Here is a 26,465-nt window from a genome sequence, read left to right as displayed (position 1 = left end):
CAACAACACTGAGCACATCACCGGCCAGTCACTCTACAGCAGCGTTTCCCTGACTCGCTTCTTAGAGGCATACAAGTACACATCCTCAGGCCCCACCACTGGATATTCTGGGATGGGCCTAGGAACTTCTGTCCTAAAGCAGCCTTTAGGATACTCCATAGTTGGGCAAGCTTGGAAACTGCACTGGAAATTAGAATGACCTGGCTGCTTATTACAATGTATATTCCTATCCCCCCACCAGAGAAAGATTCTGTTTCACAAGCCCTGGGCAGGACCTTAGGAATCTGCATTTTAACAAAGTGATAGAGTGGTCCATGAGCTTCAATTTGAGAAACTATTTTAGAGAGAAACCCCATTTCAGAATCTCTACCTAGAGCCAGTGTGATCTGGGAGTAGCCCTTTTTCTTTTTTTCTTTTCTTTTTTGAGACAAGGTCTTGCTCTGTTGCCCAAGCTGGAGTGCAGTGGCATGATCACAGCTCACTGTAGCCTCTATCTCCCTGGCTCAAGGGATCCTCCCACCTCAGCCTCCCAAATAGCTGGAACTACAGACGTATGCCACCATGCCCAGCTAATATTTTTATTTTTTGTTGAGATGAAGTCTCACTATGTTGCCCAGGCTGGTCTTGAATTCCTAGGCTCAAGCAATCCTCCCGCCTTGGCCTCCCAAAGTGTGAGATTACAGGTGTGAGCCACCATGCCTGGCAGAGTATCCCTTTTTCTACCCCATTCTGTGATGAGTGGCCCAGAGAAAGCTGCTCTTGAACTCCTAGGCCCAAGCAATCCTCCTGTCTTAGCCTCCCAACGTGCTGAGATTATAGGCGGGAGACACCATGCCTGGCAGAATATCCCTTTTTTGACCCCATTCTGTTACGAGTGACCCAGAGAAGGACTCTTAGTTTGTTCTCTGGGACAGCCCCTGAACCATAGAACCAAAACCGGTGAGCAGGAGAGGCAAGGGGTAGAATGATTAAAGGAGGTGGGTCACAGCATTAAAGGTAGATCTCATATGTAAACAAACAAACAAGGAAAGCTACACTGACAACAGATGTGGGTAAACCAACCTTTACATATAAACACTCTAACAACAAGAAGAATAAGAATTGATTACTAATGAGTTGAGCTGCTACTATGTGCCAAGTGCCTGAGGTATGTTATTTAATCCTTGCAAAAATTTAAACTTGTATTTTTGAAAAGATAAGCAGCTATTCAAACACGTTAACAACTAAGTGGCAGAACCTGGTCTCAAACCAAGGTTTTGTCTGAAGTCAACATATGTGGCTTTAACCTCCATGGTGTATGCAGCTAGAAGCAGGGATTACTTCTGAAGTCAGAAAAAAGAAATCCATAAACATAATGCTATATACACCAGGAACATTATTGACTAATAAAACGGATCCTAAATTTCATCACAAAATTCTTCTGTGGTAAAAATAATCCATCCTCATAACTTACCAGTTTTGTAAACTCAGATTTTCATAAATTGCATTTTATTAAAAGTACACACCTGTATGGTCTAGGAGGGCCCTAGAACTCCCCAAATGTGCAAATAATTGAAAGACACATAAATGATGTAAAAGGAAACCAGCCAAAGATCTCAGACTAAACAATTTCCCATTCCCCTGGAAACGGTGCCTCTGAAATAAATCAGCCAGCTGTTCGCGCTGAAACGGCCCTCTGCTTTAGTCAGCATCGCGTTCTGGGAGCCTGCACGTTGGCTCCTCCGCATAGCCCAGGCTGCATCCGTTCTCTGCAGAGGAGGCAGCTCACTCCAAAGGCAGTAGAGCTCAGGGCTGTGTTCCCCATCCTTTCCCCGTGATTCACGCTGTTAGTAGCCAGGCCCGCTCCGCTCCGTGGAGAGCTCCAACGGGTGCTCCATGGGGAGCCTTGCTGCATGGGTTTGTCCTGATTGGCACAAGAGGCAGGATCTGATGTCTAATCTGCAATCTCGCAATGTTATGAGAACAAATAGCTATAATCAAAATGCCTCCTGTCGACTTTGAAAAACCTTGGAGGAGGCATTTACAAGTTGCTAAACACACGTTTCCAAATCCTTATCTTCAAAGCAGTCCTTTAAGATACAAGTGTAGGGGACTGTGAGCGGAAATCAAAGAAGAATGCAGCACTCAAACAACAATGTGGTGGTTGGGAGTCGGGGAGGGCGGGAGAAGTGAAAAATATAGATGTGTCCCCAGCACCACTTTCTGTCCTGCCTTCTCTCCTCTCCTTCAGGGCAGTTCTTTGTCACATAAAGAGCCTTAGATCCCAGGGAAAGATCCTTATTTTGCCTTTGGTCTAATCCAAGAAAAAGCACAGATAAACAAGGATTCTGAGAGATTAGATGCTCTCAGGAGTACTCAGTGTGTTTCTTTAAGGTATTTGAAAATAGATGACAAGCATGATGACATATCCCCACCATAACCCCAAACCTCCCTACCGCCAGCATAATTGGTTCCTGAACAATTGAACTCTCTGATTCTTGCACTAGTCACTTTACCAACAGCATTCATGGACTGCCCTCTGTAAACCCGTCATTGAATTAAGCAGGAATCAGAAATACAAGACCTCATTGTTTAGAGGAAAACATCCAGCTAATAATTGGGGGCAATGCCAGGCCTTAGGATTTGAGTGGTACCTTGAGAACTAGAGATATGGGCTATGGAATTTAGAAAAGGACAAAGATTAAGGTGGACCAGTGTTATAAAGGGAAGCTTCATGAAAGAGGTAGGCTTTGAACTTACTAGGATTGGAGAGCAAGAGAAAATTGTGCTGAGGGCATTCGTAAAATTGGAGAGGGGGAAAGGCTTCTTTTCTTTCCACCTATCAAAATTGTTTCATGCCAGAGCTTAGATCTGGCTGACCCTTTCGGTCTTCCACCATGAGGACTGTGATTAATGTCTGCAGATTTCTTTGAGTCTTCAGAGAAAACAAGCCTGGTATATGCACAGCATAAAGCATCAGTGTGATTAAATTACATCAATTGCAATAGAAATATTATGGACTGAAGGAAAAGATAGCATCTTATATTATAAATAGGATAAAATTAGAAACACTACCAAATACCATTCACCCTTCTCTCTGCTTGGACACATTTAAAATGTTAAATTGCAGGGGAAATATTACATTGGTGCAAAAATAATTGTGGTTTTACCATGAAAAGAAATTGCAAGAACCACAGTTACTCTTGCACCAATCTAATAATTAATTGGATGGATAAGAGCAAAAACTCCTTTCTATAGATGATAATTTATTTTCTCTGTACTCAACCAAAACACTACATTTAGAGTGAATGCATAGGAGTTCGTTATAATTAAAGATATTGTGAACCTGCCATTTAGGGAACATTTTGAAACATTTTGAAACACTAAACATGGAGCTGAAAAAGTTTGCATCATATCTGATTATGAAGAGGCAGCATCCTATGATGTTGGGTGAAGCTGTATTGAAAGTCTACACCTGTTTGCAAATAGAATTTTTGCAATTTGGTGTCTAGGTAGACTGTTATGGTTTATAAAATAATCTTTTTTCTTTCATAAAAAACACAAGGCCACAATTAATGCCAAGTCTGTTCCCCAGAATTGCTTGGTAGTGTTCCCAGATGTCCCAACAGCCTTGGAGCAGAAGCTTTCCAACCTATTTGCTAGGTGGTGCTTTTATTTTTTAATTTCTGTTTAACAGATTGCAATATGTCCCACCCTTTCTGGTATCATTGGACAATAGTATTTTCAACTTTCTTAATGTCCTGTTTTCCCAAACCTGAGGTCTTTCTAAGATTGACTCTATTATTCTCTTCAAGCCCACATAGTTCTATTATTTCTTAAAACAGACAAACAAGCTCTCTTGAATTCAGATTCAACTTAAAAGGTGTCCCCCAAACTCTTAAGTACCTCAAGATGTTAATAGATATTCCATAAGATTAGGGGTTGATGTCAAATAAACATAGGAAGTGCTGCAAACCCTCTACAATCTTCACTTAAGGATTTATAATACACATTAGGTGAGAAAAATGTAAAAAAATCAAGCAGGAAATGTTTAATTCAAACTGTTTTGACTACAGAATCCTTCCTCTGTGTGTGTGTGTGTGTGTGTTCTTTCTTTCTATGAGATCCCTGGAATATAATAATAATCATCATCATAATAAGAATGATAAGAACTAACATTTATAGCTATGTCTATTCCTTTCGTGATTACCCTAGAAATTTTAACATGCATAATTAACATTTTAATATTAATATCTTTACTCTCCTCTAAATCATATAAGAATCTTAAAGTGCTGTAATGGCAGTCACCACCTACCCAAAGTTATATGTTATCCTCTCTTGATATTTAGCCTTATAAATTAGGAACTAATTTCCATTGAAACAGTTAACATTTATGTATTCTATTTTAATGTATTGCAAACCTTCCTTCTGACATCAAGTACCCTCATTAGAAGTTCCTTTTGTGAATGTACAACTAATAGTAAATCCTCTTGGATTTGTATCTGAAGATGTCTTTATTTTGCCTTTGTTTTTGAAAGATTATATTGCTGAATATAGGGTTATAGGTTGAAAGTTACTTTCAGTACTTGATAGTTTATTTTCTGAGCTTCTGATTTTATTCTGGCTGCTGAAAAGTCAGCTGTCAGTCAGTACAGATGATTTCTGGGTTCTTTTATGTTTTGTTTCTGTTGGGCTGCTTCTGTGATCTTCTCTGTGTTTTCATGGTTCTGAATTTGGCACTTAGTTGTTTGTTTCTTTTCACCTATGGTATTTGGCACTTTGGGAAACTTCCTTAAACCTTTTCCCATTTAGAAAAAAAAATACAGCTCTCTGCCAGAGCTCATTTAATTTTACATAAACATACTCTTTGAGGCTGAAGTAAATCTGACTGATTTTCAATGTGAAAATAAAATGCAAAAATGGTTCTTGGAGTTATTTCTAAACAGAACTAACATCGGAATCATCTGAATCATCAGAATTGTCTATTTTGGAAAATTCAGATTCATCAAATGAATCTTCTGTCAACAACTGTTCAAGAGCGACATTAACATCACACATAGGAATGCTACATTTTCTAGGATTTGACATTTTCAGCAATCAAGAATTACCATATTTTGTAAATGGAAATGTTAGTAGTGGTGAATCCATACTGGTCTGCAGCAATCTCAATTCTTGTCTCCTCAGAAGAAAGAATTTGACTAAGTGGCATAAGGCAGAAAAAGATACTGAGGCAAGTTTCAATGCAGGAGTGGAAGTTTATTTAAAACTTTAGAGCAGGAAAAAAAGGAAAGTACACTTGGAAGAGACCGTGGGCACTGTGAAGATCAAGTGCCTCATTGAACCTTGGCTCTAAGACTTTATATGTGGGCCTACTTCCAGCATCTTGCACCCCTTTCCCATGATTCTTCCCTTAGGGTGAGCTGCCTGCATGCACAGTGCCCTCCTTATGCTTGGAAGGTGAGCATGCACAGTGTGTTTAGGAAGTTGTATGCATGCCCACCTGAGGCTTTCTTCTCTTTTCTAGTGGAATGGCCCCGGAAGGTCATACCTTGCCATTGTATCTCTTATGTGCATGCTTGAACTCACTTGCCCAATTTTTGAGATTTTATTAGAAGCTGATTACCAATTTCAAGTGTTTTTTTATATTTGAGAAATTGTCTCTCCCTGGTGCCTGTGATTGATGATCACTTTAGCGTGACAACTGCGGACCATCAGTAAATTGCCTCTCCCTGGCACTGGCTGTCAATTATCATTTTTAGAGAGGCAGTGTGACAACTGCCGAACCATCACTTGATGGTCACCTGACATTCCTGGTGGGTGGTGGTGGGGGAGGCCCTCTCCTGACTCGCTCATCCCTGGCTAGCTACCTACTGTAACAGAAATACCATGATTAAAAACAGAGTGCTATAAATGGATTAATGTCTTTGGTTTCCAATGTTGACATAGAGTGAGGCAATAATAATAATAAAGGCAAAATATTTTGTGGCAAAGTTATCTTGGCGTAAACACTGCAGCTGCAAGCGCTGCCATCAAGTATTCTTGGGACAAATGGGTAAGAGTTAATTTGTGATTTGGTGTTCTTAACCCCTTCTGGAAAACACTCAGTCATTAGGTCTTTCAATATTGCATCACCCTCATCCTTATTATTTCTTCTTGGAACAAAGATTATATGTGTATTGGATCTACTCATTCTGTCTTTCAAATTTCTTAATCTTTTTTTCAAATGTCCCTTTTGTCTTTGTCCACATTATGTGTAACTTCTTCAGCTTTGTCTTCCAACTCACTAATTGTTTCTTGAACTCCTGACCTCAGATGATCTGCCTGCCTCAGCCTCCCAAAGTGCTGGGATTACAGGCATGAGCCACCACGCCTGGCCTTAACTGCATTTAATATAGTATTAAATCCATCCATCCAGATTCTGCTTTCACTTATAATTTTCATTTCTGGAGATTCTTTTCAGAATTCATTTTCAATTTTATTTAATACATGTTATTGTAATGAACTTTTTTTTTTTTTTTTTTTGAGATGGAGATTCGCTCTTGTTACCCAGGCTGGAGTCCAATGGCGCGATCTCGGCTCACCGCAACCTCCGCCTCCTGGGTTCAGGCAATTCTCCTGCCTCAGCCTCCTGAGTAGCTGGGATTACAGGCACGCGCCACCGTGCCCAGCTAATTTTTTGTATTTTTAGTGGAGACGGGGTTTCACCATGTTGACCAGGATGGTCTCAATCTCTTGACCTCGTGATCCACCCGCCTCGGCCTCCCAAAGTGCTGGGATTACAGGCATGAGCCACCACGCCCAGCCTGTAATGAACTTATGCATATTTATTTTATATTTTATATTTGGTATCTAATAATTTGAATAATGTGAGTCTTTGTAGGTCTGATTCTGAAGTTTTCTATTTTTGCTCAATCCCATTCATGGTTGTGTGTTTCCTATGTGTGCAGTAAGTATATGTAACATGGAACTTTATAGGATTTCTCTGAGGCTTGGTTGTAAAGTTTGCTCCTTCAGAAAGAATTTGTGTTTGTTTCTACCAGAGAGGGACATTTTCTCTACTAGCTATAATACTTATTATAGAGCTATGATTATTGAAACTATATGGTGTTGACCCAGGGATAGACAAATAGAGCTCAGAAACAGATGTTTACATACATGGAAAGTTGATATATGACAAACGTAGCATTGTGAACACTTGCCCAAAGATGATCTATTTAACAAATGATGCATGAAAAAGGCTTTTCCTTATGGGACTACACCAGGAAAGTGTATCCTAGCCAGATCTTAGTTTTGATGAGGAGAGACTGTAAGATAACTAAATTGAAGAGCAATTCTTTTTATATTAAGACCCATATACTAGCTTTAGGATAGGTGCCCTAATTGTATATGAAAAGATTACATGTATATGCACAGAAGTAAAAAAATAGGAATTACAGATGCAAAAATGTTTTAAACTGTTTTTCAGTCCTTATAATTGGTGGTGGTTGTATTAACATTGCTTTTCTCTATTATGTGTGTCATATGAGAGAATGTAAATGAATAATTATAGAGTATTCTAGTTATATTTTCCCCTGTGTCCTTGAGAACTGGGATTCTTTGTATGAAAGAAAGGAAATAGAGATGTAGTATAGAAGAGGTTAAATAAAAATCCCATATTTCTGAATTTAATAAAGATATCAGAATAAGTAGCATATACTCACATCGTATTCTATCCAACTATATCTATCCATCCATCCACTGAAAAGGCCCAGAAGGCATGAGCTATTCATTAAAATGTCTGTCTAAATATTTTGATATTGTTGAATTGAGAGTTTTAAAATATATATTCTTGATATATCTTTTGTCAGTAGCACTAACAATGACATACTCAGATTGTGGTCTTGAAATGGCATTGCATATTTAAAGAAACCAACATTTCTTGAAGAAATGGCTGATTCTAGATATGGGGCAGAAATGAACAAGATGAATCTGAAACATTTTGACATACCAGATATCAAGGAAACAATTAAAGACCAGTAGAGTCCTGTGTAAAGGCTCAGAAGCTAACTTAATGAAGCTCACCTATTCTATTCTATTCCCATTTCTTATTGCCAAAGATAGGACAATTTGAGCTTCAACAAAGATAAGAATTGCAATAAATTGGAACCCATCAAATATCTTTGAGTCCATGCATTTCTACAGATTTAAAAAAGCTAACGGGGGCCAGGTGTGGTGGCTCACACCTGTAATCCCAGTGCTTTGGGAAGTTGAGGCCAGAGGATCACTTGAAGCCAGGAGTTTGAGACCAGCCTGGGCAACAAATTGAGACCCCCACCCCCACCATCTCTACAAAATTTTTTAAAAAGTCAGTCAGGTATGGTGGTGTGCACCTGTAGTACCCACTCCTTGGGAGGCTGAGGCCAAAGAATCCCTTGGGCCCAGGAGTTGGAGATGCAGTGACCTATAATTGTGCCACTGCACTCCAGCCTGGGCAACAGATAACTTGTCTTTCAAAAAAAAAAAAGAAAGAAAAACAAACAAACAAAAAATACCCCTAATTGTATGATAAACAACTAAACCATTATTATGAAAACAGATTAAGTAAAAAGAAAGAATCATCAAATGCTTATCCTTGCATTCCTTTAAGAACTATACCACTGGAAAATCAAATAGTAGATGAGAAGAAGCATCTCTTGATAAAATTATTTCAGTCAACGAAATGACAGATTGGAAAATCATCATTTTGTTAACATCATCCAAGAGCAATAACTAGGCATTATGTGCCCATTGGTGAAAAGAAAAATGCTAACATTTGATTCCAAAAACATCAAATTTGAGTGTGATCAAGCTCTTGGATCCAGCTTCCAATCTGCAAGATATATATGGTCATGTTGAACTGCACCATGGGTAGGCAATCAGCAAAATTTAGATTCAAAGCACATCTCAAGTTTAAAAAACGAATCATGCAGTAGGTACATTTTTGTGTCTTGCTTCTTTCACTCAGGATAATTTTTTTTGTGATGCACCTATGCTGCTGTATATATCAGTAGTTCATTCCTGCTTATTACTGAGTACTATTCCATTGTATCAATATATCACAATTTGTTTATACAAAATCTTGACTGAAACAGGATTTTTCCCACAAATTTTGGCTATCATGAATAAAGTTGCCATAAAACTTGTATTACAAATTTTCGTGTGAAAATATGCTTTCATTTCTCTTCAGTAAATAGAATTGTTGGTTTGTGTGGTATGTGTATTTAACTTTCCAAAGAACTATCAAACTCTTTCCTAAAGTGGTTGTATTATTTTGTTTTCCGGTCAGCAATATATAAGAATTCTAGTTGCTCCACATTTGCAGCAATACTTTTCAGTATTTTAAGCTATTTTAATGAGTTTGTAGTGGCATTATATTGTGGTTTTAATTTAAATGTCCCTGGTTATTATTATTTTTTATTTTTTTGAGATGGAGTCTTGCTCTGTTGCTCTGGCTGGAGTGCACTGGTGTGATCTCGGCTCACTGCAACCTCCGCCTCCTGGGTTCCACTGATTCTCCTGTCTCAGCCTCCCTAGTACCTGGGATTACAGGCGCCTGCCACCACACCTGGCTAATTTTTGTATTTTTAGTAGAGACAAGGTTTCACCATGTTAGTCAGGCTGGTCTTGAACTCCTGACCTCAGATGATTTGCCTGCCTTGGCCTCCCAAAGTGCTGGAATTACAGATGTGAGCCCCAACACCTGGCCTCCTGGTTATTATTGTCAAGCATTTTTCATGTGCTTATAGAGCATTTTAATATCATTTCTGCGTATGTAAAATGTCTGTTCAAATATTTCCCTGTTTTAACACTATTCTTTTCTCTACTGATTGAATTGAGAGATTTAAAAATATATTCTGGATATGTCTTTTGTCATGTATTATAAATATTTTCTTCTTATCTGTGGCTTGCTTTTCCACTTTCTTAATGATATCATTGAAAGAGCAGGAATTTTTTATTTGGGCAGAGCCTAATTTATCTTTTTTATTTTAAAGTTTATGCTTTTTAAAAAAATTATGTAAGAAATCTTTGACTTTCTGAAGGCCATGAAGATTTTCTCCATACCTCCTTCTAAAAAGTTTTTCCTTTTTATTTTTTTAACATCTGAAAGATCTGTAGTGCTCTCTCTTCTTTTGTCACTGATGGTGATAATTTGTAATTTCTCTTTTTATGTATTGATCAGTCTAGCTAGAGGTTTATTAATTTTATTGAGTATTTTAGAGAACTAGCTTTTGTTCTCATTGATTTTCTCTAATGCTCTGTATGATTACAATGTTTTAAATTATATTGAGATTTGTTTTATAGCCCAACAAATACTTTATTTTAGTGAATGCTCCAAGTACACTGAAAAAGAATTTGTATTCTCTGGTTGTTAGATGGAGTATCTCTAATTGTCAGTTAGGTCAAGTTGGTTGACAAAGTTGCTTATGACCTTAATATCCTTGTTATTTTTTTAATGTACTTACTCCCTCAATTACTGAGAGAGAAATGTTGAAATTCCCCTACATTTATGTGGATTTGTCTATTTGTTTTTCACTTTGGTAACTTTTGCTTCATGTATTTTGAAGCTCTATCTTTGGGTACATACACACTTAGGATTGTCATATCTTCGTAACAAAGTTATCCCTTTAGTATAATAAAATACCCTACTTTATTCCTGGTAATATTTTTGTTCTAAAGTCTACTTTAGCTTCCTTTTATTAGTTTTTTCATGGTGTAACTTTTTCTATCATTCTACTTAAAAAAAAAAACAGCTTTATTGAGATATAATTCACATATTATACAACTAACTCATCAAGAAAAAGAAATAAAAGATATTCAATTAGGAAAAGAGAAAGTCAAATTGTTTCTATTTGCAGATGACATGATTGTATATTTAGAAGACCCCACCATCTCAGCCCAAAATCTCCTTAAGCTGATAAGTAACTTCAGCAAAGTCTCAGGATACAAAATCAATGTGCAAAAATCACCAGCATTCCTATAGGCCAATAAAAGACACCCAAAGAGCCAAATCATGAGTGAACTACCATTCACAATTGCTACAAAGAGAATAAAATACCTAGGAATACAACTAACAAGGGATGTGAAGGACCTCAGGAGAACTACAAACCACTGCTCAAGGAAATACGAGAGGACACAAATAGATGGAAAAACATTCCATGCTCATGGTTAGGAAGAATCAATATCATGAAAATGGCCATACTGCCCAAAGTAATTTATAGATTCAATGCTATCCCCATCAAGCTACCATTAACTTTCTTCACAGAATTGGAAAGAAACACCTTAAACTTCATATAGAACCAAAAATGAGCCTGCATAGCCAAGACAATCCTAAGCAATAATAATAAATAAATAAATAAATAAATAAATGCTGGAGGCATCACGCTACCTGACTTCAAACTATACTATAAGTCTACAGTAGTCAAAACAGCAGATACTGGTACTAAAACAGAGATATAGACCAATAGAACAGAACAGAGGCCTCAGAAATAATGCCACACATCTACAATTATCTGATATTTGACAAGTCTGACAAAAACAAGCAATGCGGAAAGGATTACCTATTTGATAAATAGTGTTGGGAAAACTGGCTAGCCATATGCAGAAAGCTGAAACTGGATCCCTTCCTTACATCTTATACAAAAATTAACTCCATATGGGTTAAAGATTTAAACATAAGACCTAACACCATAAAAACCCTAGAAGAAAACTTAGGCAATACCAGTCAAAACATAGGCATGGGCAAGGACTTCTTGACTAAAACACCAAAAGCAATGGTAACAAAAGCTAAAAAGAACAAATGGGATGTAGCTAAACTAAAGAGCTTCTGCACAGCAAAAGAAATTATCATTAGAGTGAACCAGCAACCAACAGAATGGGCAAAAATTTTTGCAATCTACCCATCTGACAAAGGGCTAAAAACCAGAATCTACAAAGAACTTAAACAAATTTATGAAAAATAACAAACAACCCCATCAAAAAGTGGGCGAAGGATATGAAAAGAAACTTCTCAAAAGAAGACTTTTATGTAGCCAACAAACATATGAAAAAAAGCTCATCATCACTGGTCATTAGAGAAATGCAAATCAAAACCACAAAGAGATACCATCTCATGCCAGTTAGAATGGCGATCATCAAAATATCAGGAGACAATAGATGCTGGAGAAGATGTGGAGAAATAAGAATGCTTTTACACTGTTGGTGGAAGTGTAAATTAGTTCAACCCTTGTGGAAGACAGTGTGGCAATTCCTCAAGGATCTAGCAATAGAAATACCATTTGACCCAGCAATCCCACTACTGGGTATATACCCAAAGGATTATAAATCATTCTATTATAAAGACACATGCACACCTATGTTTATTGCAGCAATGTTCACAATAGCAAAGACTTGGAACCAACCCAAATGCTCATCAATGATAGACTGGATAAAGAAAATGTGGCATATATACACCATGGAATACTACGCCAGCCACAAAAAATGAGAAAATGTCCTTTGCAGGGACATGGATGAAGCTAGAAACCATCATTCTCAGCAAACTGACACAAGAACAGAAAATCCAACACTACATTCTCACTCAAAAGTGGGTGTTGAACAATGAGAACACATGGGCATAAGGAGGGGAACATCACACACCAGGGCCTGTCGGGGGTTGGGGGCTAGGGGAGGGATAGCAGGGGGTTGAGAGCTAGCAGAGGGATAGCATTAGGAGCAATACCTAATGTAGATGATGGGGTGATGGATACAAACCATCATGGCATGTGTATACCTATGTAACAAACCTGCACATTCTGCGCATGTACCCCAGAACTTAAAGTATAATTTTTTTAAAAAGTGTAAATTCAATGGCTTTTAATGTATTCACAGTTGTGCAATCATCACCAAAACCAATTTTAAAACATTTTTATCATCTCAAAAATAAACTACATATCCTTTAGCAGTCACACCTTATTTTCCCCACCCACAGCCCTGGCTGCCACTAATCTACTTTCCGTCTCTATGGATTTTTCTATACTGGACATTTCATAAAAATAAAATAATATATAGCTTTTTGTGTCTGGATCCTTCAGAATAAGGTTTTTTCAAGGTTTATTAATGTCATTGCCTGTATCAGTGTTTAATTCTTTTCATTGCCAGATAGTATACCATCATATGAATTTGCCACATTTTATTTATCCATTCACTGGTTGATAGATATTTGGACTGTTTCTACTTTAAGCCATTCATTATGAATAATGTTGTTATGAATATTCATGTAGAAATTTTTATGTGGACATATGTTCTCATTTCTTTTGGATGTAAATCTAGGAATAGAATTTCAGGGTCATACACTAACTTCATGTTTAACATTTTGAGGAACTGCCAGACTGTTTTCCAAAGAGGCTGGGCCATTTTACATTCCTATCAGTGGTGTATGAAGGTTCCAATTTCTCCACATGATCACTAACATTGTTATTGTCTGCCTTTTTCATTCCAGTCATTCTAGCGGATGTGAAGTGATATGTTATTGTGGTTTGGATTTGCATTTCCCTGATGGTTAATGATGTTGAGCATAAATTAAATTCAGAAATGGCCATTATCTCTTCAAAGTGCTATACAACAGACAATCAATAAATCTTATCATCATCCTATAATAACATGCATCATAACTCTGTTATTCACATTGATAACTTACATATCTATTTAAGTCAATAAAGCATGTGAAGAAATGAGTATCATGTCTTTGGTACTCATTAAGCAACAAGTAATTTTATTTAATATCCAAGTGGTAAAATCCATGGTTAGATTCAGTCCTACCATATCACTTTATGCAGCTCAGTGACAGTTTCTAGGTGGCAACAGCAGCTGCTAGTTTGGATATTCTGTAGCTCTAAGTGCTTGTCCTCCCCAAGAGCAATTGTAGGACCAGGCCACTTTAAGTAAGAACATATGCCCTAGCTCAGTTTGAGTTTCCTATAATCAAAACCTGAGACAAGAATTTCAGTACAAGTAGTTTCTTTGGGAGATAATTCCAGGAAGGACATTGAGGGAGTGGGAAAATAAGACGTGAAAGAGAGTAAAGCCAATACATTGGGAGTTAATGAATGGGTTACCATCATGGGTGACAGGGGCTTAATATTTCTGGGTACATTCTAAGAAAATGAATGGGCCAGGTGAGGTGGCTCATGCCTGTAATCCCAGCACTTTGGGAGGCTAAGGCAGGTGGATCATGAGGTCAGGAGTTCGAGACCAGCCTGATCAACATGGTGAAACCCCATTTCTACTAAAAATACAAAAATTAGCTGGGTGTGGTGGCACGCACCTGTAATCCCAGCTACTCAGGAGGCTGAGGCAGGAGACTCGCTTGAACCTGGAAGGTGGAGGTTGCAGTTAGCTGAGATTTTATCATTGTGCTCCAGCCTGGGCTGCAGAGTGACACCCCATCTCAAAAAAGAAAAAAAAAAAAAAAGAAAATGGATGAAAAACACCCCAGGGCTGTCTCCCTGAGGGAACAAAAAGCTGAATTACTTGTTCAACTCCTGTCTCTACTGGTTGAGGGCTCCTCCTGCAAAATGGGCTCCCTGGTACTTTGGGCCTGCCTCACTACTAAGAGCAAACAGGAGCATGGCCAAATTTAGGCCTGTGGCCAGACAGTGCCCCCAGACAGAGCCACAGGAGCCAATCAGGGTATGTGGGAGCCATTGGTAGGTGACTTCTGGGGTAGTGGAGGGGATGTGTCACAGAGTGAAGTGTCAACAGAGTCCTCCTTTCCTTGGAAACTGGAAATCATGGAAATTTGCCTTTCCATTTACCCAAATCAAGCCCACTTGCACGAATATCAAAAAGGAGAAGGGTAATGCAAGTCAGGTGCTCAGTAATGGAAGCTTGACCCTGCACAATTCAGTCGTCCCTCAGTGTCCATGGGGGATTGTTTCCAGGACGCCCTCACAAATACCAAAACCTACAGATGCTCAAGTCCCTTATACAACATGATAGAGCATTTGCATATAACCTGTACATATCTTCCCATATGCTTTAAATCATCTCTATATTACTTTTGTTTTTTTTTTGAGGCAGACTCTTGCTCTGTTGCCCAGGTGGCAGTGCAGTCGCATGATTATAGCTCACTGCAGCTCCAGTCTCTGGGGCTTAAGTGATCCTCCCACTTCAGCACCTCTAGTAGCTGAGACCACAGGCATGTGCCACCACACCCAGCTGATTTTTAAATTATTTGTAGAGACAAGGTCTCGCTACGTTACTCAGGCTGGTCTTGAACTCCTGGGCTCAAGTGATCCTCCTACCTCAGCCTCCCAAAACGCTAGGATTACATGTGCAAGTCACTGTTCCTGGTCCATCTCTAGATTACTTATAGTACCTAATACAATGGAAATGCTACGTAAATAGTTGTTATGCTGTATTGTTTAGGGAATCATGACAAGATAAAACATCTGTAGATGTTCAGTACAAATGCAACCATCCTTTTTCTTCAAATATTTTCAATCTGCCATTGGTTGAATCTGCCAGTGCAGAACCCACGGATATGGAGGACCAACTGTACTGTGGAGTAAGGAGAGAGATAAACAGTTGCTGAATGGGCAAAGGTTAATAAAACAGTCTGTAAGCAAGCCAAACATTCAGTCTCTTCAGCAAATTCCTTCATTTAACTGTCTGTTCATCAGATGTGAGTTCTGTGGTGCAGCTGGGTCTCCATGGCAGTCACACTCATGACCATTGTATTCATTTATAGGAGTGGGTATGTGTGGTGTGCTTTTTAAAGGAAGACAGCCCTTAAGCTGGTTCCCAGAGAATAGCTGTGGCCACTGTACTCTCAGGTCTTCACGTTTTTCCTCAAAGGATATGGGGAAAAAAAAAAGTGGATTATCTTTTTGTTCCCAAAACATATAGATGTCATGAGGACTCTAGCCAAGTCAACAGAGAGTTACACAGCCACAATGATCAACTCATTTTATTGCCTGAAAGAGCCCTGACCAAACCAAAGCAATATGGTCATCTTTCTATCATTAATCTTAATTTATAAGTGATCTTTAAGGAAACAGTTTTAAGGATAAATCAATATGAAGGAAGGTAGGGTCAGGGACCCCATGAAGAATAATTTCATAGATACATTCACCCTCACCATACTTAGGTCCTGAAGTCCTTTGATAGAAGAGATGCTTTTATTTCTGCGGTAAGAGGTAATTCTTAATTATAAGTAGTCCTATGATGAGTAACAGTCTGATTTACTTTATCCATTCATGTATTTAACAATGCCAGGTGCTGTTTGAGATGCTGGGGATATTATAGTGAATAAAATAAAGTCTCTGCTTTCATGTGGTTTAGAGTTAATATGGAGAGACCAACAATAAACAATTAAACATATAATAGTCAGGGGGTTATAATTGCTAAGGCTCACAAGAAATCAAGAGAAAGGGGATCAGGAATGCAGAAGTGATAGGTTGTTATTTATATTCAGTGGCTGCTCTAATCATTTTGAGTGGCTTCTCTAAGGATTTTTGAGCACAGTCCTAAAATAAGAGAGGATGCTAGTCATGCGATTATCTGGGGAAGAGTGTTCCAGACTGAGAGATAGCATATGCAAAGACCTTAAGGTAGGGACATGACTGATACACATAAAAACAACAAGGAGACCAAAAGCCAGTGAATTAAGAGACATTGTATGAGAAAGTGGTCAGAGGGATTGTTGGGTGAGGTTAGGAAACCTGCAAATCACAGAAAGCCTACAAACCATTGAAGGAATTTAGTTACTGACTGACATATGAAGCTATTGTAGGATTTTGACCTAATGGCTTCAAAATTTCACTTTATATGTTGCAGTGGGGCACAGGTGGAAGAATAAAATATTTTCAATGCTGTTACAACAATCCAGGCAGGAGGGTTGAGGCTTGGACCAGACCACAGCAATTGTGAGATGGTGAGAAAATATTAAATTGTGGATCCATGTTGATTGTAGAGCTATAGGATTTGTTTATGTAAATATGGGCATGAAGAGAGGTGTCAAGGATGACTCCAAGACTCTTCACCTAAGCAACTAGAAGGGCAGAGTTGCCATTTACTGATTTAGGGAGACTGTGGGAGAAGCAGGTTTGGTAAAGGAAATTACAACTTTGGTTTTGGTCATAGTAAGTTTGAGATGCCTCAGACATTGCTTATGGTCTGAATATTCATGTATCTCCCAAAAAAATCATGTGTTGATGCTTAAGCTTCAATGCAATATTAAGAGATGGGGCTTTAGGAAGTGATTAGGTCATGAGAGCTCCACCTCATGAATTGGGATCAGTGCTCTTTCATAAAAGAGGCTTGAGGGAGCTTGTATACCCCTTTTGCCGTGTGAGAACATGATGCTATCTGTGAGGAATAGGCCCTCACTAGACACTAAATCTGCTGGTGACTTGATCTTGGACTTTCCAGCCTCCCAAACTGTGAGAAACAAATGCATTTCTGTGGTTTATAAATTATCTAATCTGACATATTTTGCTATAGAAACCCAAATGGACTAAGACAGACATCCAAGTGGAAGTCAAGTAGGCAACTGAATATGTGTCTAGAGTTCTGGGATAAAGCCTTGGCTGGAAACATAGATTAAGAAATCATATTTAAAGCTTTGAAATTAGAAGGAATAACCAAGAAAGTGAGTGTAATTATAGAATAGAAGAGGTCCAATGACTACGCCCTGGGCACTGCAATTTTTAGAGTCAGGGAAAAGAGAAGGAACCAATAAAAAAGATGGTGAATTAGCAGCCACTGAGGCAGAAAAAAATTTGAGTGAGAATAGTATAGCAGAAGTCAATGGAAAAAAATGTTTCTGAAGAAGGGAGACAGATATCAATTATGTCAAACGACACTGATGCACGTCAAAAAGATAATCCACTATGATCAAGCAGGCTTTATTTCTGGGGATCCAAGGTTGGTTCAACATATGTGAATCAGTAAGTGTGATTCACCACATAAACAGAATCCAAAACAAAAACCATATGGTCATCTCAACAGATGCAGAGAAAGCCTTTAATAAAATCCAACATCCCCTCACAATAAAAACCCTCAATAGACTAGGCATTGAAGGAACATACCTCAGAATAATAAGAGCCATTATGACAAACCCACAGCCAACATCATACTGAATGGGCAAAAGCTGGAAGCATTCCCTTCGGAAATGGAACAACAAGAATGTCCACTCTCACCACTCCTATTCAACATAGTCCTGGAAGTCCTTATCAGAGCAATCAGTCAGAGAAAGAAATAAAGGGTGTTCAAATAAGAAAAAAAGAAGCCAAAGTATTTCTCTTTGCTGATGATGTGATTCTGTATATAGAAAACCCTAAGGCGGCCGGGCGCGGTGGCTCAGGCCTGTAATCCCAGCACTTTGGGAGGCCGAGGCGGGTGGATCACGAGGTCAAGAGATCGAGACCATCCTGGTCAACATGGTGAAACCCTGTCTCTACTAAAAATACAAAAAATGAGCTGGGCATGGTGGCGCGTGCCTGTAATCCCAGCTACTCAGGAGGCTGAGGCAGGAGAATTGCCTGAACCCAGGAGGCAGAGGTTGCGGTGAGCCGAGATCACGCCATTGCACTCCAGCCTGGGTAACAAGAGTGAATCTCCGTCTCAAAAAAAAAAAAAAAGAAAAGAAAAGAAAACCCTAAGGCTCTACCAAAAGGATGCTGGAACTGAAAAATTCAGTAGAGTTTCAGGATACGAAATCAATGCAAAAAGTCAGTAGCATTTTTATACACCAATAACATTCTAGTTGAGAACTAAATCAATACCATAATCCCATTTCCAATAACCACAAAGAAAATGAAATACTTAGGAATTCATCTAATAAAGGAAGTGAGAGATCTCTACAAGGAGACCTAAAAGACACTGCTGAAGAAAATCAGAGACAACACAAATAAATGAAAAAATATTCCATGCTCATGGATTGGAAGAATCAATATAGTTAAAATGGTCATAATGCCCAAAGCAATTTACAGATTAAATGCTATCCATATCAAACTACCAATGTCATTTTTCACAGAATTAGAAAAATCTATTCTAAAACTCATTTGGTACCAAACAAGAACCCAAGTAGCCAAAGCAATTCTAAGCAAAAAGAACAAAGCTGGAGGCATCACATTGCCTGACTTTAAACTATACCATAAGGCTACAGTAATCAAAACAGCATGGTGCTGGTATAAAAACAGACATATAGATGAGTGCAACAGAATAGAAAACACAGAAATAAACCCACACATTTACATCTGATCTTTGACAAAATTCACAAATATAAGCAAGGGAAAAAGGACTCCCTATTTAGTAAGTGGTGCTGGGATAAATGGCTGCCATATGCAGAAGAATAAAACTGGACCCCTACCTCTCACCATATGCAAAAATCAACTCAAGATAGATTAAGGAGAATTAAATGTAAAACCTCAAACTATCAAAATCCTAGAAGAAAATGTAGGAAATACCCTTCTCAAAATAGGCTTTGGCAAAGAATATATGGCTATGTCCCCAGAAGCAATTGCAACAAAATCAAAAACTGACAAGTTGGACCTAATTAAATGAAAGAGCTTCTGCACAACAAAAGAAATTACCAACCTAGTAAATGGAGAACTTACAGAATGGGAGAAAATATCTGCAAACTATGCAGCTGACAAAGGTCTAATAACCAGAAACTACAAAGAACTTAAACAAATCAACAAACAAAAACCAAGAAATTCAATGAAATAATGGGCAAAGGACATGAACAGATACTTCTCAAAAGAAGATGTGCAAGCAGCCAACAAATATATGAAAAAATTCTGAATGACACTAGTCATCAGAGAAATGCAAATCAAAACCATAGTGAGAAACCATCTCATACCACTCAGAATTGTGATTATTAAAAAGCCAACCCCCCTCCCCCCCAAAAAAAAACAGATACTGATAATGCTGCAGAGAAAAGGGAATGCTCACATACTATTGGTGGGAGTGTAGATTGGTTTGTCCACTGTGGAAAGCAGTTTGGAGATTTCTCAAGGAACATAAACTAGAACTACCATTTGACATGGTATATACACAAGGGAAAATAATTCATTCTATCAAAAAGGGATATGTACCCATATGTTCATTGCAGTGTTGTTCACAATAGCAAAGACATGAAATCAACCTAAGAACCCAACAACATTGAGTTGGATAAAGAAAAATGTGGCATAATTGGAAGTAAGTCACTCCTCAGCAAATGCAGAAGAACAGAAATCATAACAAACAGTTTCTTAGACCACAGTGAAATCAAATTAGAACTCAGGATTAAGAAACTAACTCAGAACCACACAACTTCATGGAAACTGGACAACTGGCTCTTGAATGTTGACTGAATAAACAATGAAATGAAGGCAGAAATAAAGATGTTCTTCAAAACCAACGAGAACGAAGACACAATGTACCAGAATCTCTGGGATACATTTAAAGCAGTGTCTAGAGGAAAATTTATAGCAATAAATGCCCACATGAGAAGCAAGGAAAGATCTAAAATCTATATCCTATCATCAAAATTGAAAGAGCTAGAGGAGCAAGATAAAAAAACTCAAAAGCTAGCAGAAGACAAGAAATAACTAAGATCAGAGCAGAACTGAAAGAGATAGAGACAAAAAAACCTTCAAAAAATTAATAAATCCATGAATATTCATAACCACATTATTCATAATGAATGGCTTAAAGTAGAAACAGTCCAAATATCTATCAACCAGTGAACAGATCAAAAGATCAACAGAATAGACCACTAGCCAGATTAATAAAAAAGAAAAGAGAGAAGAATAAAATAGATGCAATAAAAACGATAAAGGGGCTATCACCACCGATTCCACAGAAATACAAACTACCATCAGAGATTACTACAAGCAACCCTATGCACAAAAACCAGTAAACCTGGAAGAAATGGATAAATTCCTGGATGCTTGCACCCTCCCAAGCCTAAACCAGGAAGAAGCCGAAACCCTGAATAGACCAATAACAAGGGCTGAAGTTGAGGCAGCAATTAACAGCCTACCAACCAAAAAAAGCCCAGGTCCAGATGGGTTCACAACCGAATTCTACTGGACGTACAAAGAGGAGCTGGTACCACTCTTCTGAAACTATTGCAAATAATCCAAAAAGAGGGAATCCTTCCCAAATCATTTTATGAAACCAACATCTTCCTGATACCAAAAACCTGGCAGAGACTCAACAAGAAAAGAAAACTTCAGGCCAATATCCATGATGAACATAGATGCAAAAATCTTCAATAAAATACTGGCAAACTGATTGCAACAGCACATCAAAAAGCTTATCCATCACAATCAAGTAGGCTTCATCCCGAGGATGCAAGCCTGGTTCAATATACACAAGTCTATAAACGTAATCCACCACATAAGACAAAAACCACATGATTATCTCAATATATGCAGAGAAGGCCTTCCACAAAATTCAACAGCCCTTTATGCTAAAAATTCTCAATAAACTATGTATTAATGGAACGTATCTCAAAATAATAAAAGCTATTTACGACAAACCCATAGCCAGTATTATACTGAATGGGCAAAAACTGGAAGCATTTCCTTTGAAATCTGGCACTGAACAAGGATGCCCTCTCTCACCACTCCTATTTGATATAGTATTGGAAGTTCTAGCCAGAGCAATCGGGCAAGAAAAGGAAATAAAGAGTATTCAATTAGGAAAGGAGGAAGTCAAATTGTCTCTATTTGCAGATGACATGATTGTATATTTAGAAGACCCCATTGTCTCACCCCAAAATCTCCTGAAAATTATAAGCAAATTCAGCAAAGTCTCAGGATACAAAATCAATGTGCAGAAATCACAAGCATTCCTATACACCAATAACAGACTTAAAGAGAGCCAAATCAAGAACAAACTGCCATTCACAATTGCTAAAAAGAGAATAAAATACCTAGGAATACAACTAACGAAGGATGTCAAGGACCTTTTCAAGGAGAACTACAAACCACTGCTTAAGGAAATAAGAGAGGACACAAACAGATGGAAAAACATTCCATGCTCATGGTTAGGAAGAACCAATATCATGAAAATGGCCATACTGCCCAAAGTAATTTACAGATTCAGTGCTATCCCCATCAAGCTACCTATGACCCTCTTCACAGAACTGGAAAAAAATCACCTTAAACTTCATATGGAACCAAAAGAGAGCCCACATAGCCAAGTCAGTTCTAAGTAAAAAGAACAAAGCTGGAGGCATTAAGCTACCTGACTTCAAACTATACTACAAGGCTACAGTAATCAAAAGAGCATGGTACTGGTACCAAAACAGAGATATAGACCAATGGAACAGAACAGAGGCCTTGGAGGCAATGCCACACATCTACAACCATCTGATCTTTGACAAACCTGACAAAAACAAGCAATGGGGAAAGGATTCTTTGTTTAATAAATGGTGTTGGGAAAACTGGCTAGCCATGTGCAGAAAGCAGAAACTGGACATTTTCCTGATGCTTTACCCTAAAATTAACTCCAAATGGATTAAAGACTTAAACATAAGACCTAACACCATAAAAACCTTAGAAGAAAACCTAGGCAAAACCATTCAGGACATAGGCATAGGCAAGGACTTCACGACTAAAACACCAAAAGCATTGGCAACAAAAGCCAAAATAGACAAATCGGATCTAATCAAACTCCAGTGCTTCTGCACAGTGAAAGAAACTATCATTAGAGTGAACAGGCAACCAACAGAATGGGAAAAAATTTTTGCAATCTACCCATCTGACGAAGAGCTAATATCCAGAATCTACAAAGAACTATAACAGATTTACAAGAAAAAAACAAACAAGCCCATTCAAAATTGGGCAAAGGACATGAACAGACGTTTTTCAAAAGAAGACATATATGAGGCCAACAAACATATGAAAAATGCTCCTTATCACTGGTCATTAGAGAAATGCAAATCAAAACCACATTGAGATACCATCTCATGCCCATTAGAATGGTGATTATTAAAAATCTGGAGACAACAGATGCTGGAGAGGATGTGGAGAAATAGGAACACTTTTACACTGTTGGTGGGAATGTAAACTAGTTCAACCATTGTGGAAGACAGTGTGGCAATTCCTCAAGGACCTAGAAATAGAAATTCCATTTGACCCAGAAATCCCATTACTGGGTATATAGCCAAAGGATTATGAATCATTCTATTATAAAGACACATGCACACATATGCGGCACTGTTTACAATAGCAAAGACCTGGAACCAACCCAAATGCCCATCAATGATAGACTGGACAGGGAAAATTTGGCACATATACACCATGGAATACTATGCAGCCATAAAAAATGATGAGTTCATGTCCTTTGTAGGGACATGGATGAACCTGGAAATCATCATTCTCAACAAACTGACACAAGAACAGAAAATCAAACACTGCATGTTCTCACTCATAGGTGGGTGTTGAACAATGAGAACACATGGACACAGGGAGGGGAGCATCACACACTGGCATCTGTTATGGGGGAATAGGAGAGGGACAGTGGGGAGTAGGGAGGTTGGGGAGGGATAACATGAGGAGAAATGCCAGATACAGGTGATGGGGATGGAGGCAGACATTGCCATGTATGTACCTATGCAACAATCCTGCATGTTCTTCACATGTACCCCAGAACCTAAAGTGCAATAAAATATATTTTAAAAAAAGAATATGTGGCACATATATGCCATGGTATACTGTACTATACAGCCATAAAAAAAAATGAGATCATGTCCTTTGGAGCAACAAGGATGAGCTGGAGACCACTATCCCAAGATAACTAATGCAAGAACAGAAAATCACATACAGCATGTTCTCACTTACAAGTGGGAGCCAAACATTGAATATACACGAACATAAACACAGGAATAACAGTCACTGGGGACCACTAGATGGCAGAGAGGGAAAAGGTGAATGAGCTGAAGAACCACTTGTTGGGTACTATCCTTCCCACCTGTGTGAAAGGATTGTTGGGACTCCCAAGTCACAGCATCACTTAATTTACCCAATTGCCTCAGCATTACTCAGTGTAACAAAACTCTATGTCTACCCTTTAGTTTATAATAAAATTTGAAATTCTAAAAAACAAACAAAAAGAAAAAAAGGTGCCAATGGGACAAGCAAGAGGAAGATATTAAACACTGGGTTTGGCACCAACATCACTTAGGTGTTAATGACCTTGATGAGTTAAGGGTAAGTGGATGACATAGGATGTTTTAATGAAAACAGGTTTCTTTCTAAATAAAGTGGATTGGCCAGGCATGGTGGCTCACGCCTGTGATACCAGCACTTTGGGAGGCCAAGACAAGAGAACAGCTTGAGCCCAGGAGTTTGGAGACCAGCCTGGGCAACATAATGAGACCCTGTCTCTATTTAAAATAAATGAATAAATAAAAGGGATTGAGAACCTGAAATGTGGTAAAGAGAAAAGATGAATTCATGAAGAAGGAAGTCTGAAGGCAAATAAAACAAACTTCAATAATTACATGCACGATCTTTCACTTCTCTTGGCCTCAGTTCTGGGTACTACCAAATGAGAGGCTGGTCTCTTCTGAATAATGAGAATGTTAGTTGTAGGGTTATGGTTGGAATTTGATGAGTTAAAACATAAAATATTTAGAATACTTCCTGGGCATAGTAAGTTCTTATAAATGTTTGCTATGATTATTGTATTGTCACTATCATGTTCATTATTCTTTTTGCTTTAACCTAGAAATTTTATAACTCTATGTCACCATCATCTTGCTAAGAACCAACCAACCCTGATGGCTAGTACTAGTCCTATATTGCCACTGTAGGGTGGATTTCCTTCCTGCCAAAATATTAGTCACGTCTTCTTTGTCTTCTCAGTAAAGTCAATTTTAGATCAGAGTAAAGTAGGTAAAGAAAGGAGTTGGAAATGCTTTTCCCTTTGAGTGAGCAGTTCTTTATTGAGAAGTATGGATTGATAGGTCCTGTCCAGCAGGCTATCAGCTTGGTGCTTTTTTTTTTTTTCCCCTGAGACGGAGTCTCACTCTGTTGCCCAGACTGGGGTGCAGTGGTGCAATGTTGGCTCATTTCAACCTCTGCCTCCCAGGTTCATGTGATTCTCCTGTCTCAGCCTCCCAAGTAGCTGGGACTACAGGTGCGTGCCACCACGCCTGGATAATTTTTGATATTTTTAGTAGAGACAGGGTTTTACTGTGTTAGCCAGGATGGTTGCGATTTCCGGACCACATGATCTACTCGCTTTGGCCTCTCAAAGGTCTGGTACTACAGGCGTGAGCCACTGCGCCCAGCCGAGGCTTGGTGCTTTAATGTTAGGTCTGTTTGGCTTGAGATAAGACATTCTCTTGGAAAACTCATTCCTAAGTTTCCTGTGGCTTTGGAAATGGCTGTTCTCCACCACCTATGTTTTTTTTTTTTTTTTTTTTCCTGATTGTTTTTGAAATGTTTACATGCCCTCTCCAGCTAGAATTACTGGGCTGACTTTGTTTCATCTAGATTTTATATTACACTATAATGATTAATCCGCTTCATCTTTGCCAAAGTCAGCTAGCATCTAAGTACCACTTGTAATTTCCACATTCATTGAAGTAACTTATCCTAGCCCTGGAGTTTGTACTCATAAATGTCCAATCCTTGTCTATTGTGTCCCTGGAACCTTGGATATAATATCAAAATAGTGAGAGATTTTTAAAGTTAATTTTTTTGTCTTTCACCCCTATCCATTTTTCAAATTTGAGGAGAGGACTTTATGGATATGGGACTGGGATTGATAAAAGTCAGAGGAAAAGAAAGGGCCAAGAGAGGTGACAATTTGTTGGTTTCTCACTGAAATGGATCTGTCTTCTCTCCCTTGGGGCAAGGACCTCAGGATAGAGCCAGGACAAAGCTGCTTCTGCACCAAGGCAGAGTTGGAGAGGGGCATGCTGTTGCAGAGGATGGAGTGAGGAAGCCTTTGACTGGCCTCCACCATTCTGCTTCCACAAGACACTTTCTGGCCTTTTTGAGGAATGTATGTGTGGGTGTGTGTGCCCATCCACGTGCACTCTAAGACTGATATCATTATTTTTGCTTTCCAGATGTGGGAATTGAGGGGCAGAGAGAATCAGTACCTTAGTAAAGTCATACAACCAGTAAATCATAAAGCCAGGAATTCAATCAGGTAAGCCTAACTCCAAAGTCTGTATTCTTAAACCCTACTCAAAACTACCTCCTGATTCAATCTTATTTTCTTCATTTTCCAGTTCAATGGTTTTTAATGTATTCAAGAGATGTGCAAATATCATCAAAATCAATCTGAGAACATTTTTATCACCAAATAGAAACTCTGTACCCTTTAGCTATCACCCCTAAACCTAACATCCTGCCGAGCCCTAGGCAACCAGTAACATAATTTCTGTCTGTAGATTTGCTTGTTCTGGATATTTCATATAAATTGAATCAAATAATATTGGTCTTTTATGACTGGCTTCTTTCAACTAGCATGTTTTCAGG

General features: G+C 38.5%; 1 long non-coding RNA gene across 1 annotated transcript in view; it reads right to left on the bottom strand.

The window, feature by feature from the left end:
• LOC105711620 (uncharacterized) overlaps positions 1-26,465 on the bottom strand; it is a 79,079-nt gene that overhangs the window by 1,008 nt on the left and 51,606 nt on the right. The window lies entirely within an intron of this gene.

The sequence above is a fragment of the Aotus nancymaae genome, unplaced genomic scaffold (genome assembly GCF_030222135.1).
Source record: "Aotus nancymaae isolate 86718 unplaced genomic scaffold, 86718_ANA_hifiasm-v0.15.2.pri h1tg000108l, whole genome shotgun sequence".
Classification (NCBI taxonomy): Eukaryota; Metazoa; Chordata; class Mammalia; order Primates; family Aotidae; genus Aotus; species Aotus nancymaae.
Note: the sequence above shows the minus strand (reverse complement) of the source record. Positions and strands in the feature narration are given on the sequence as shown.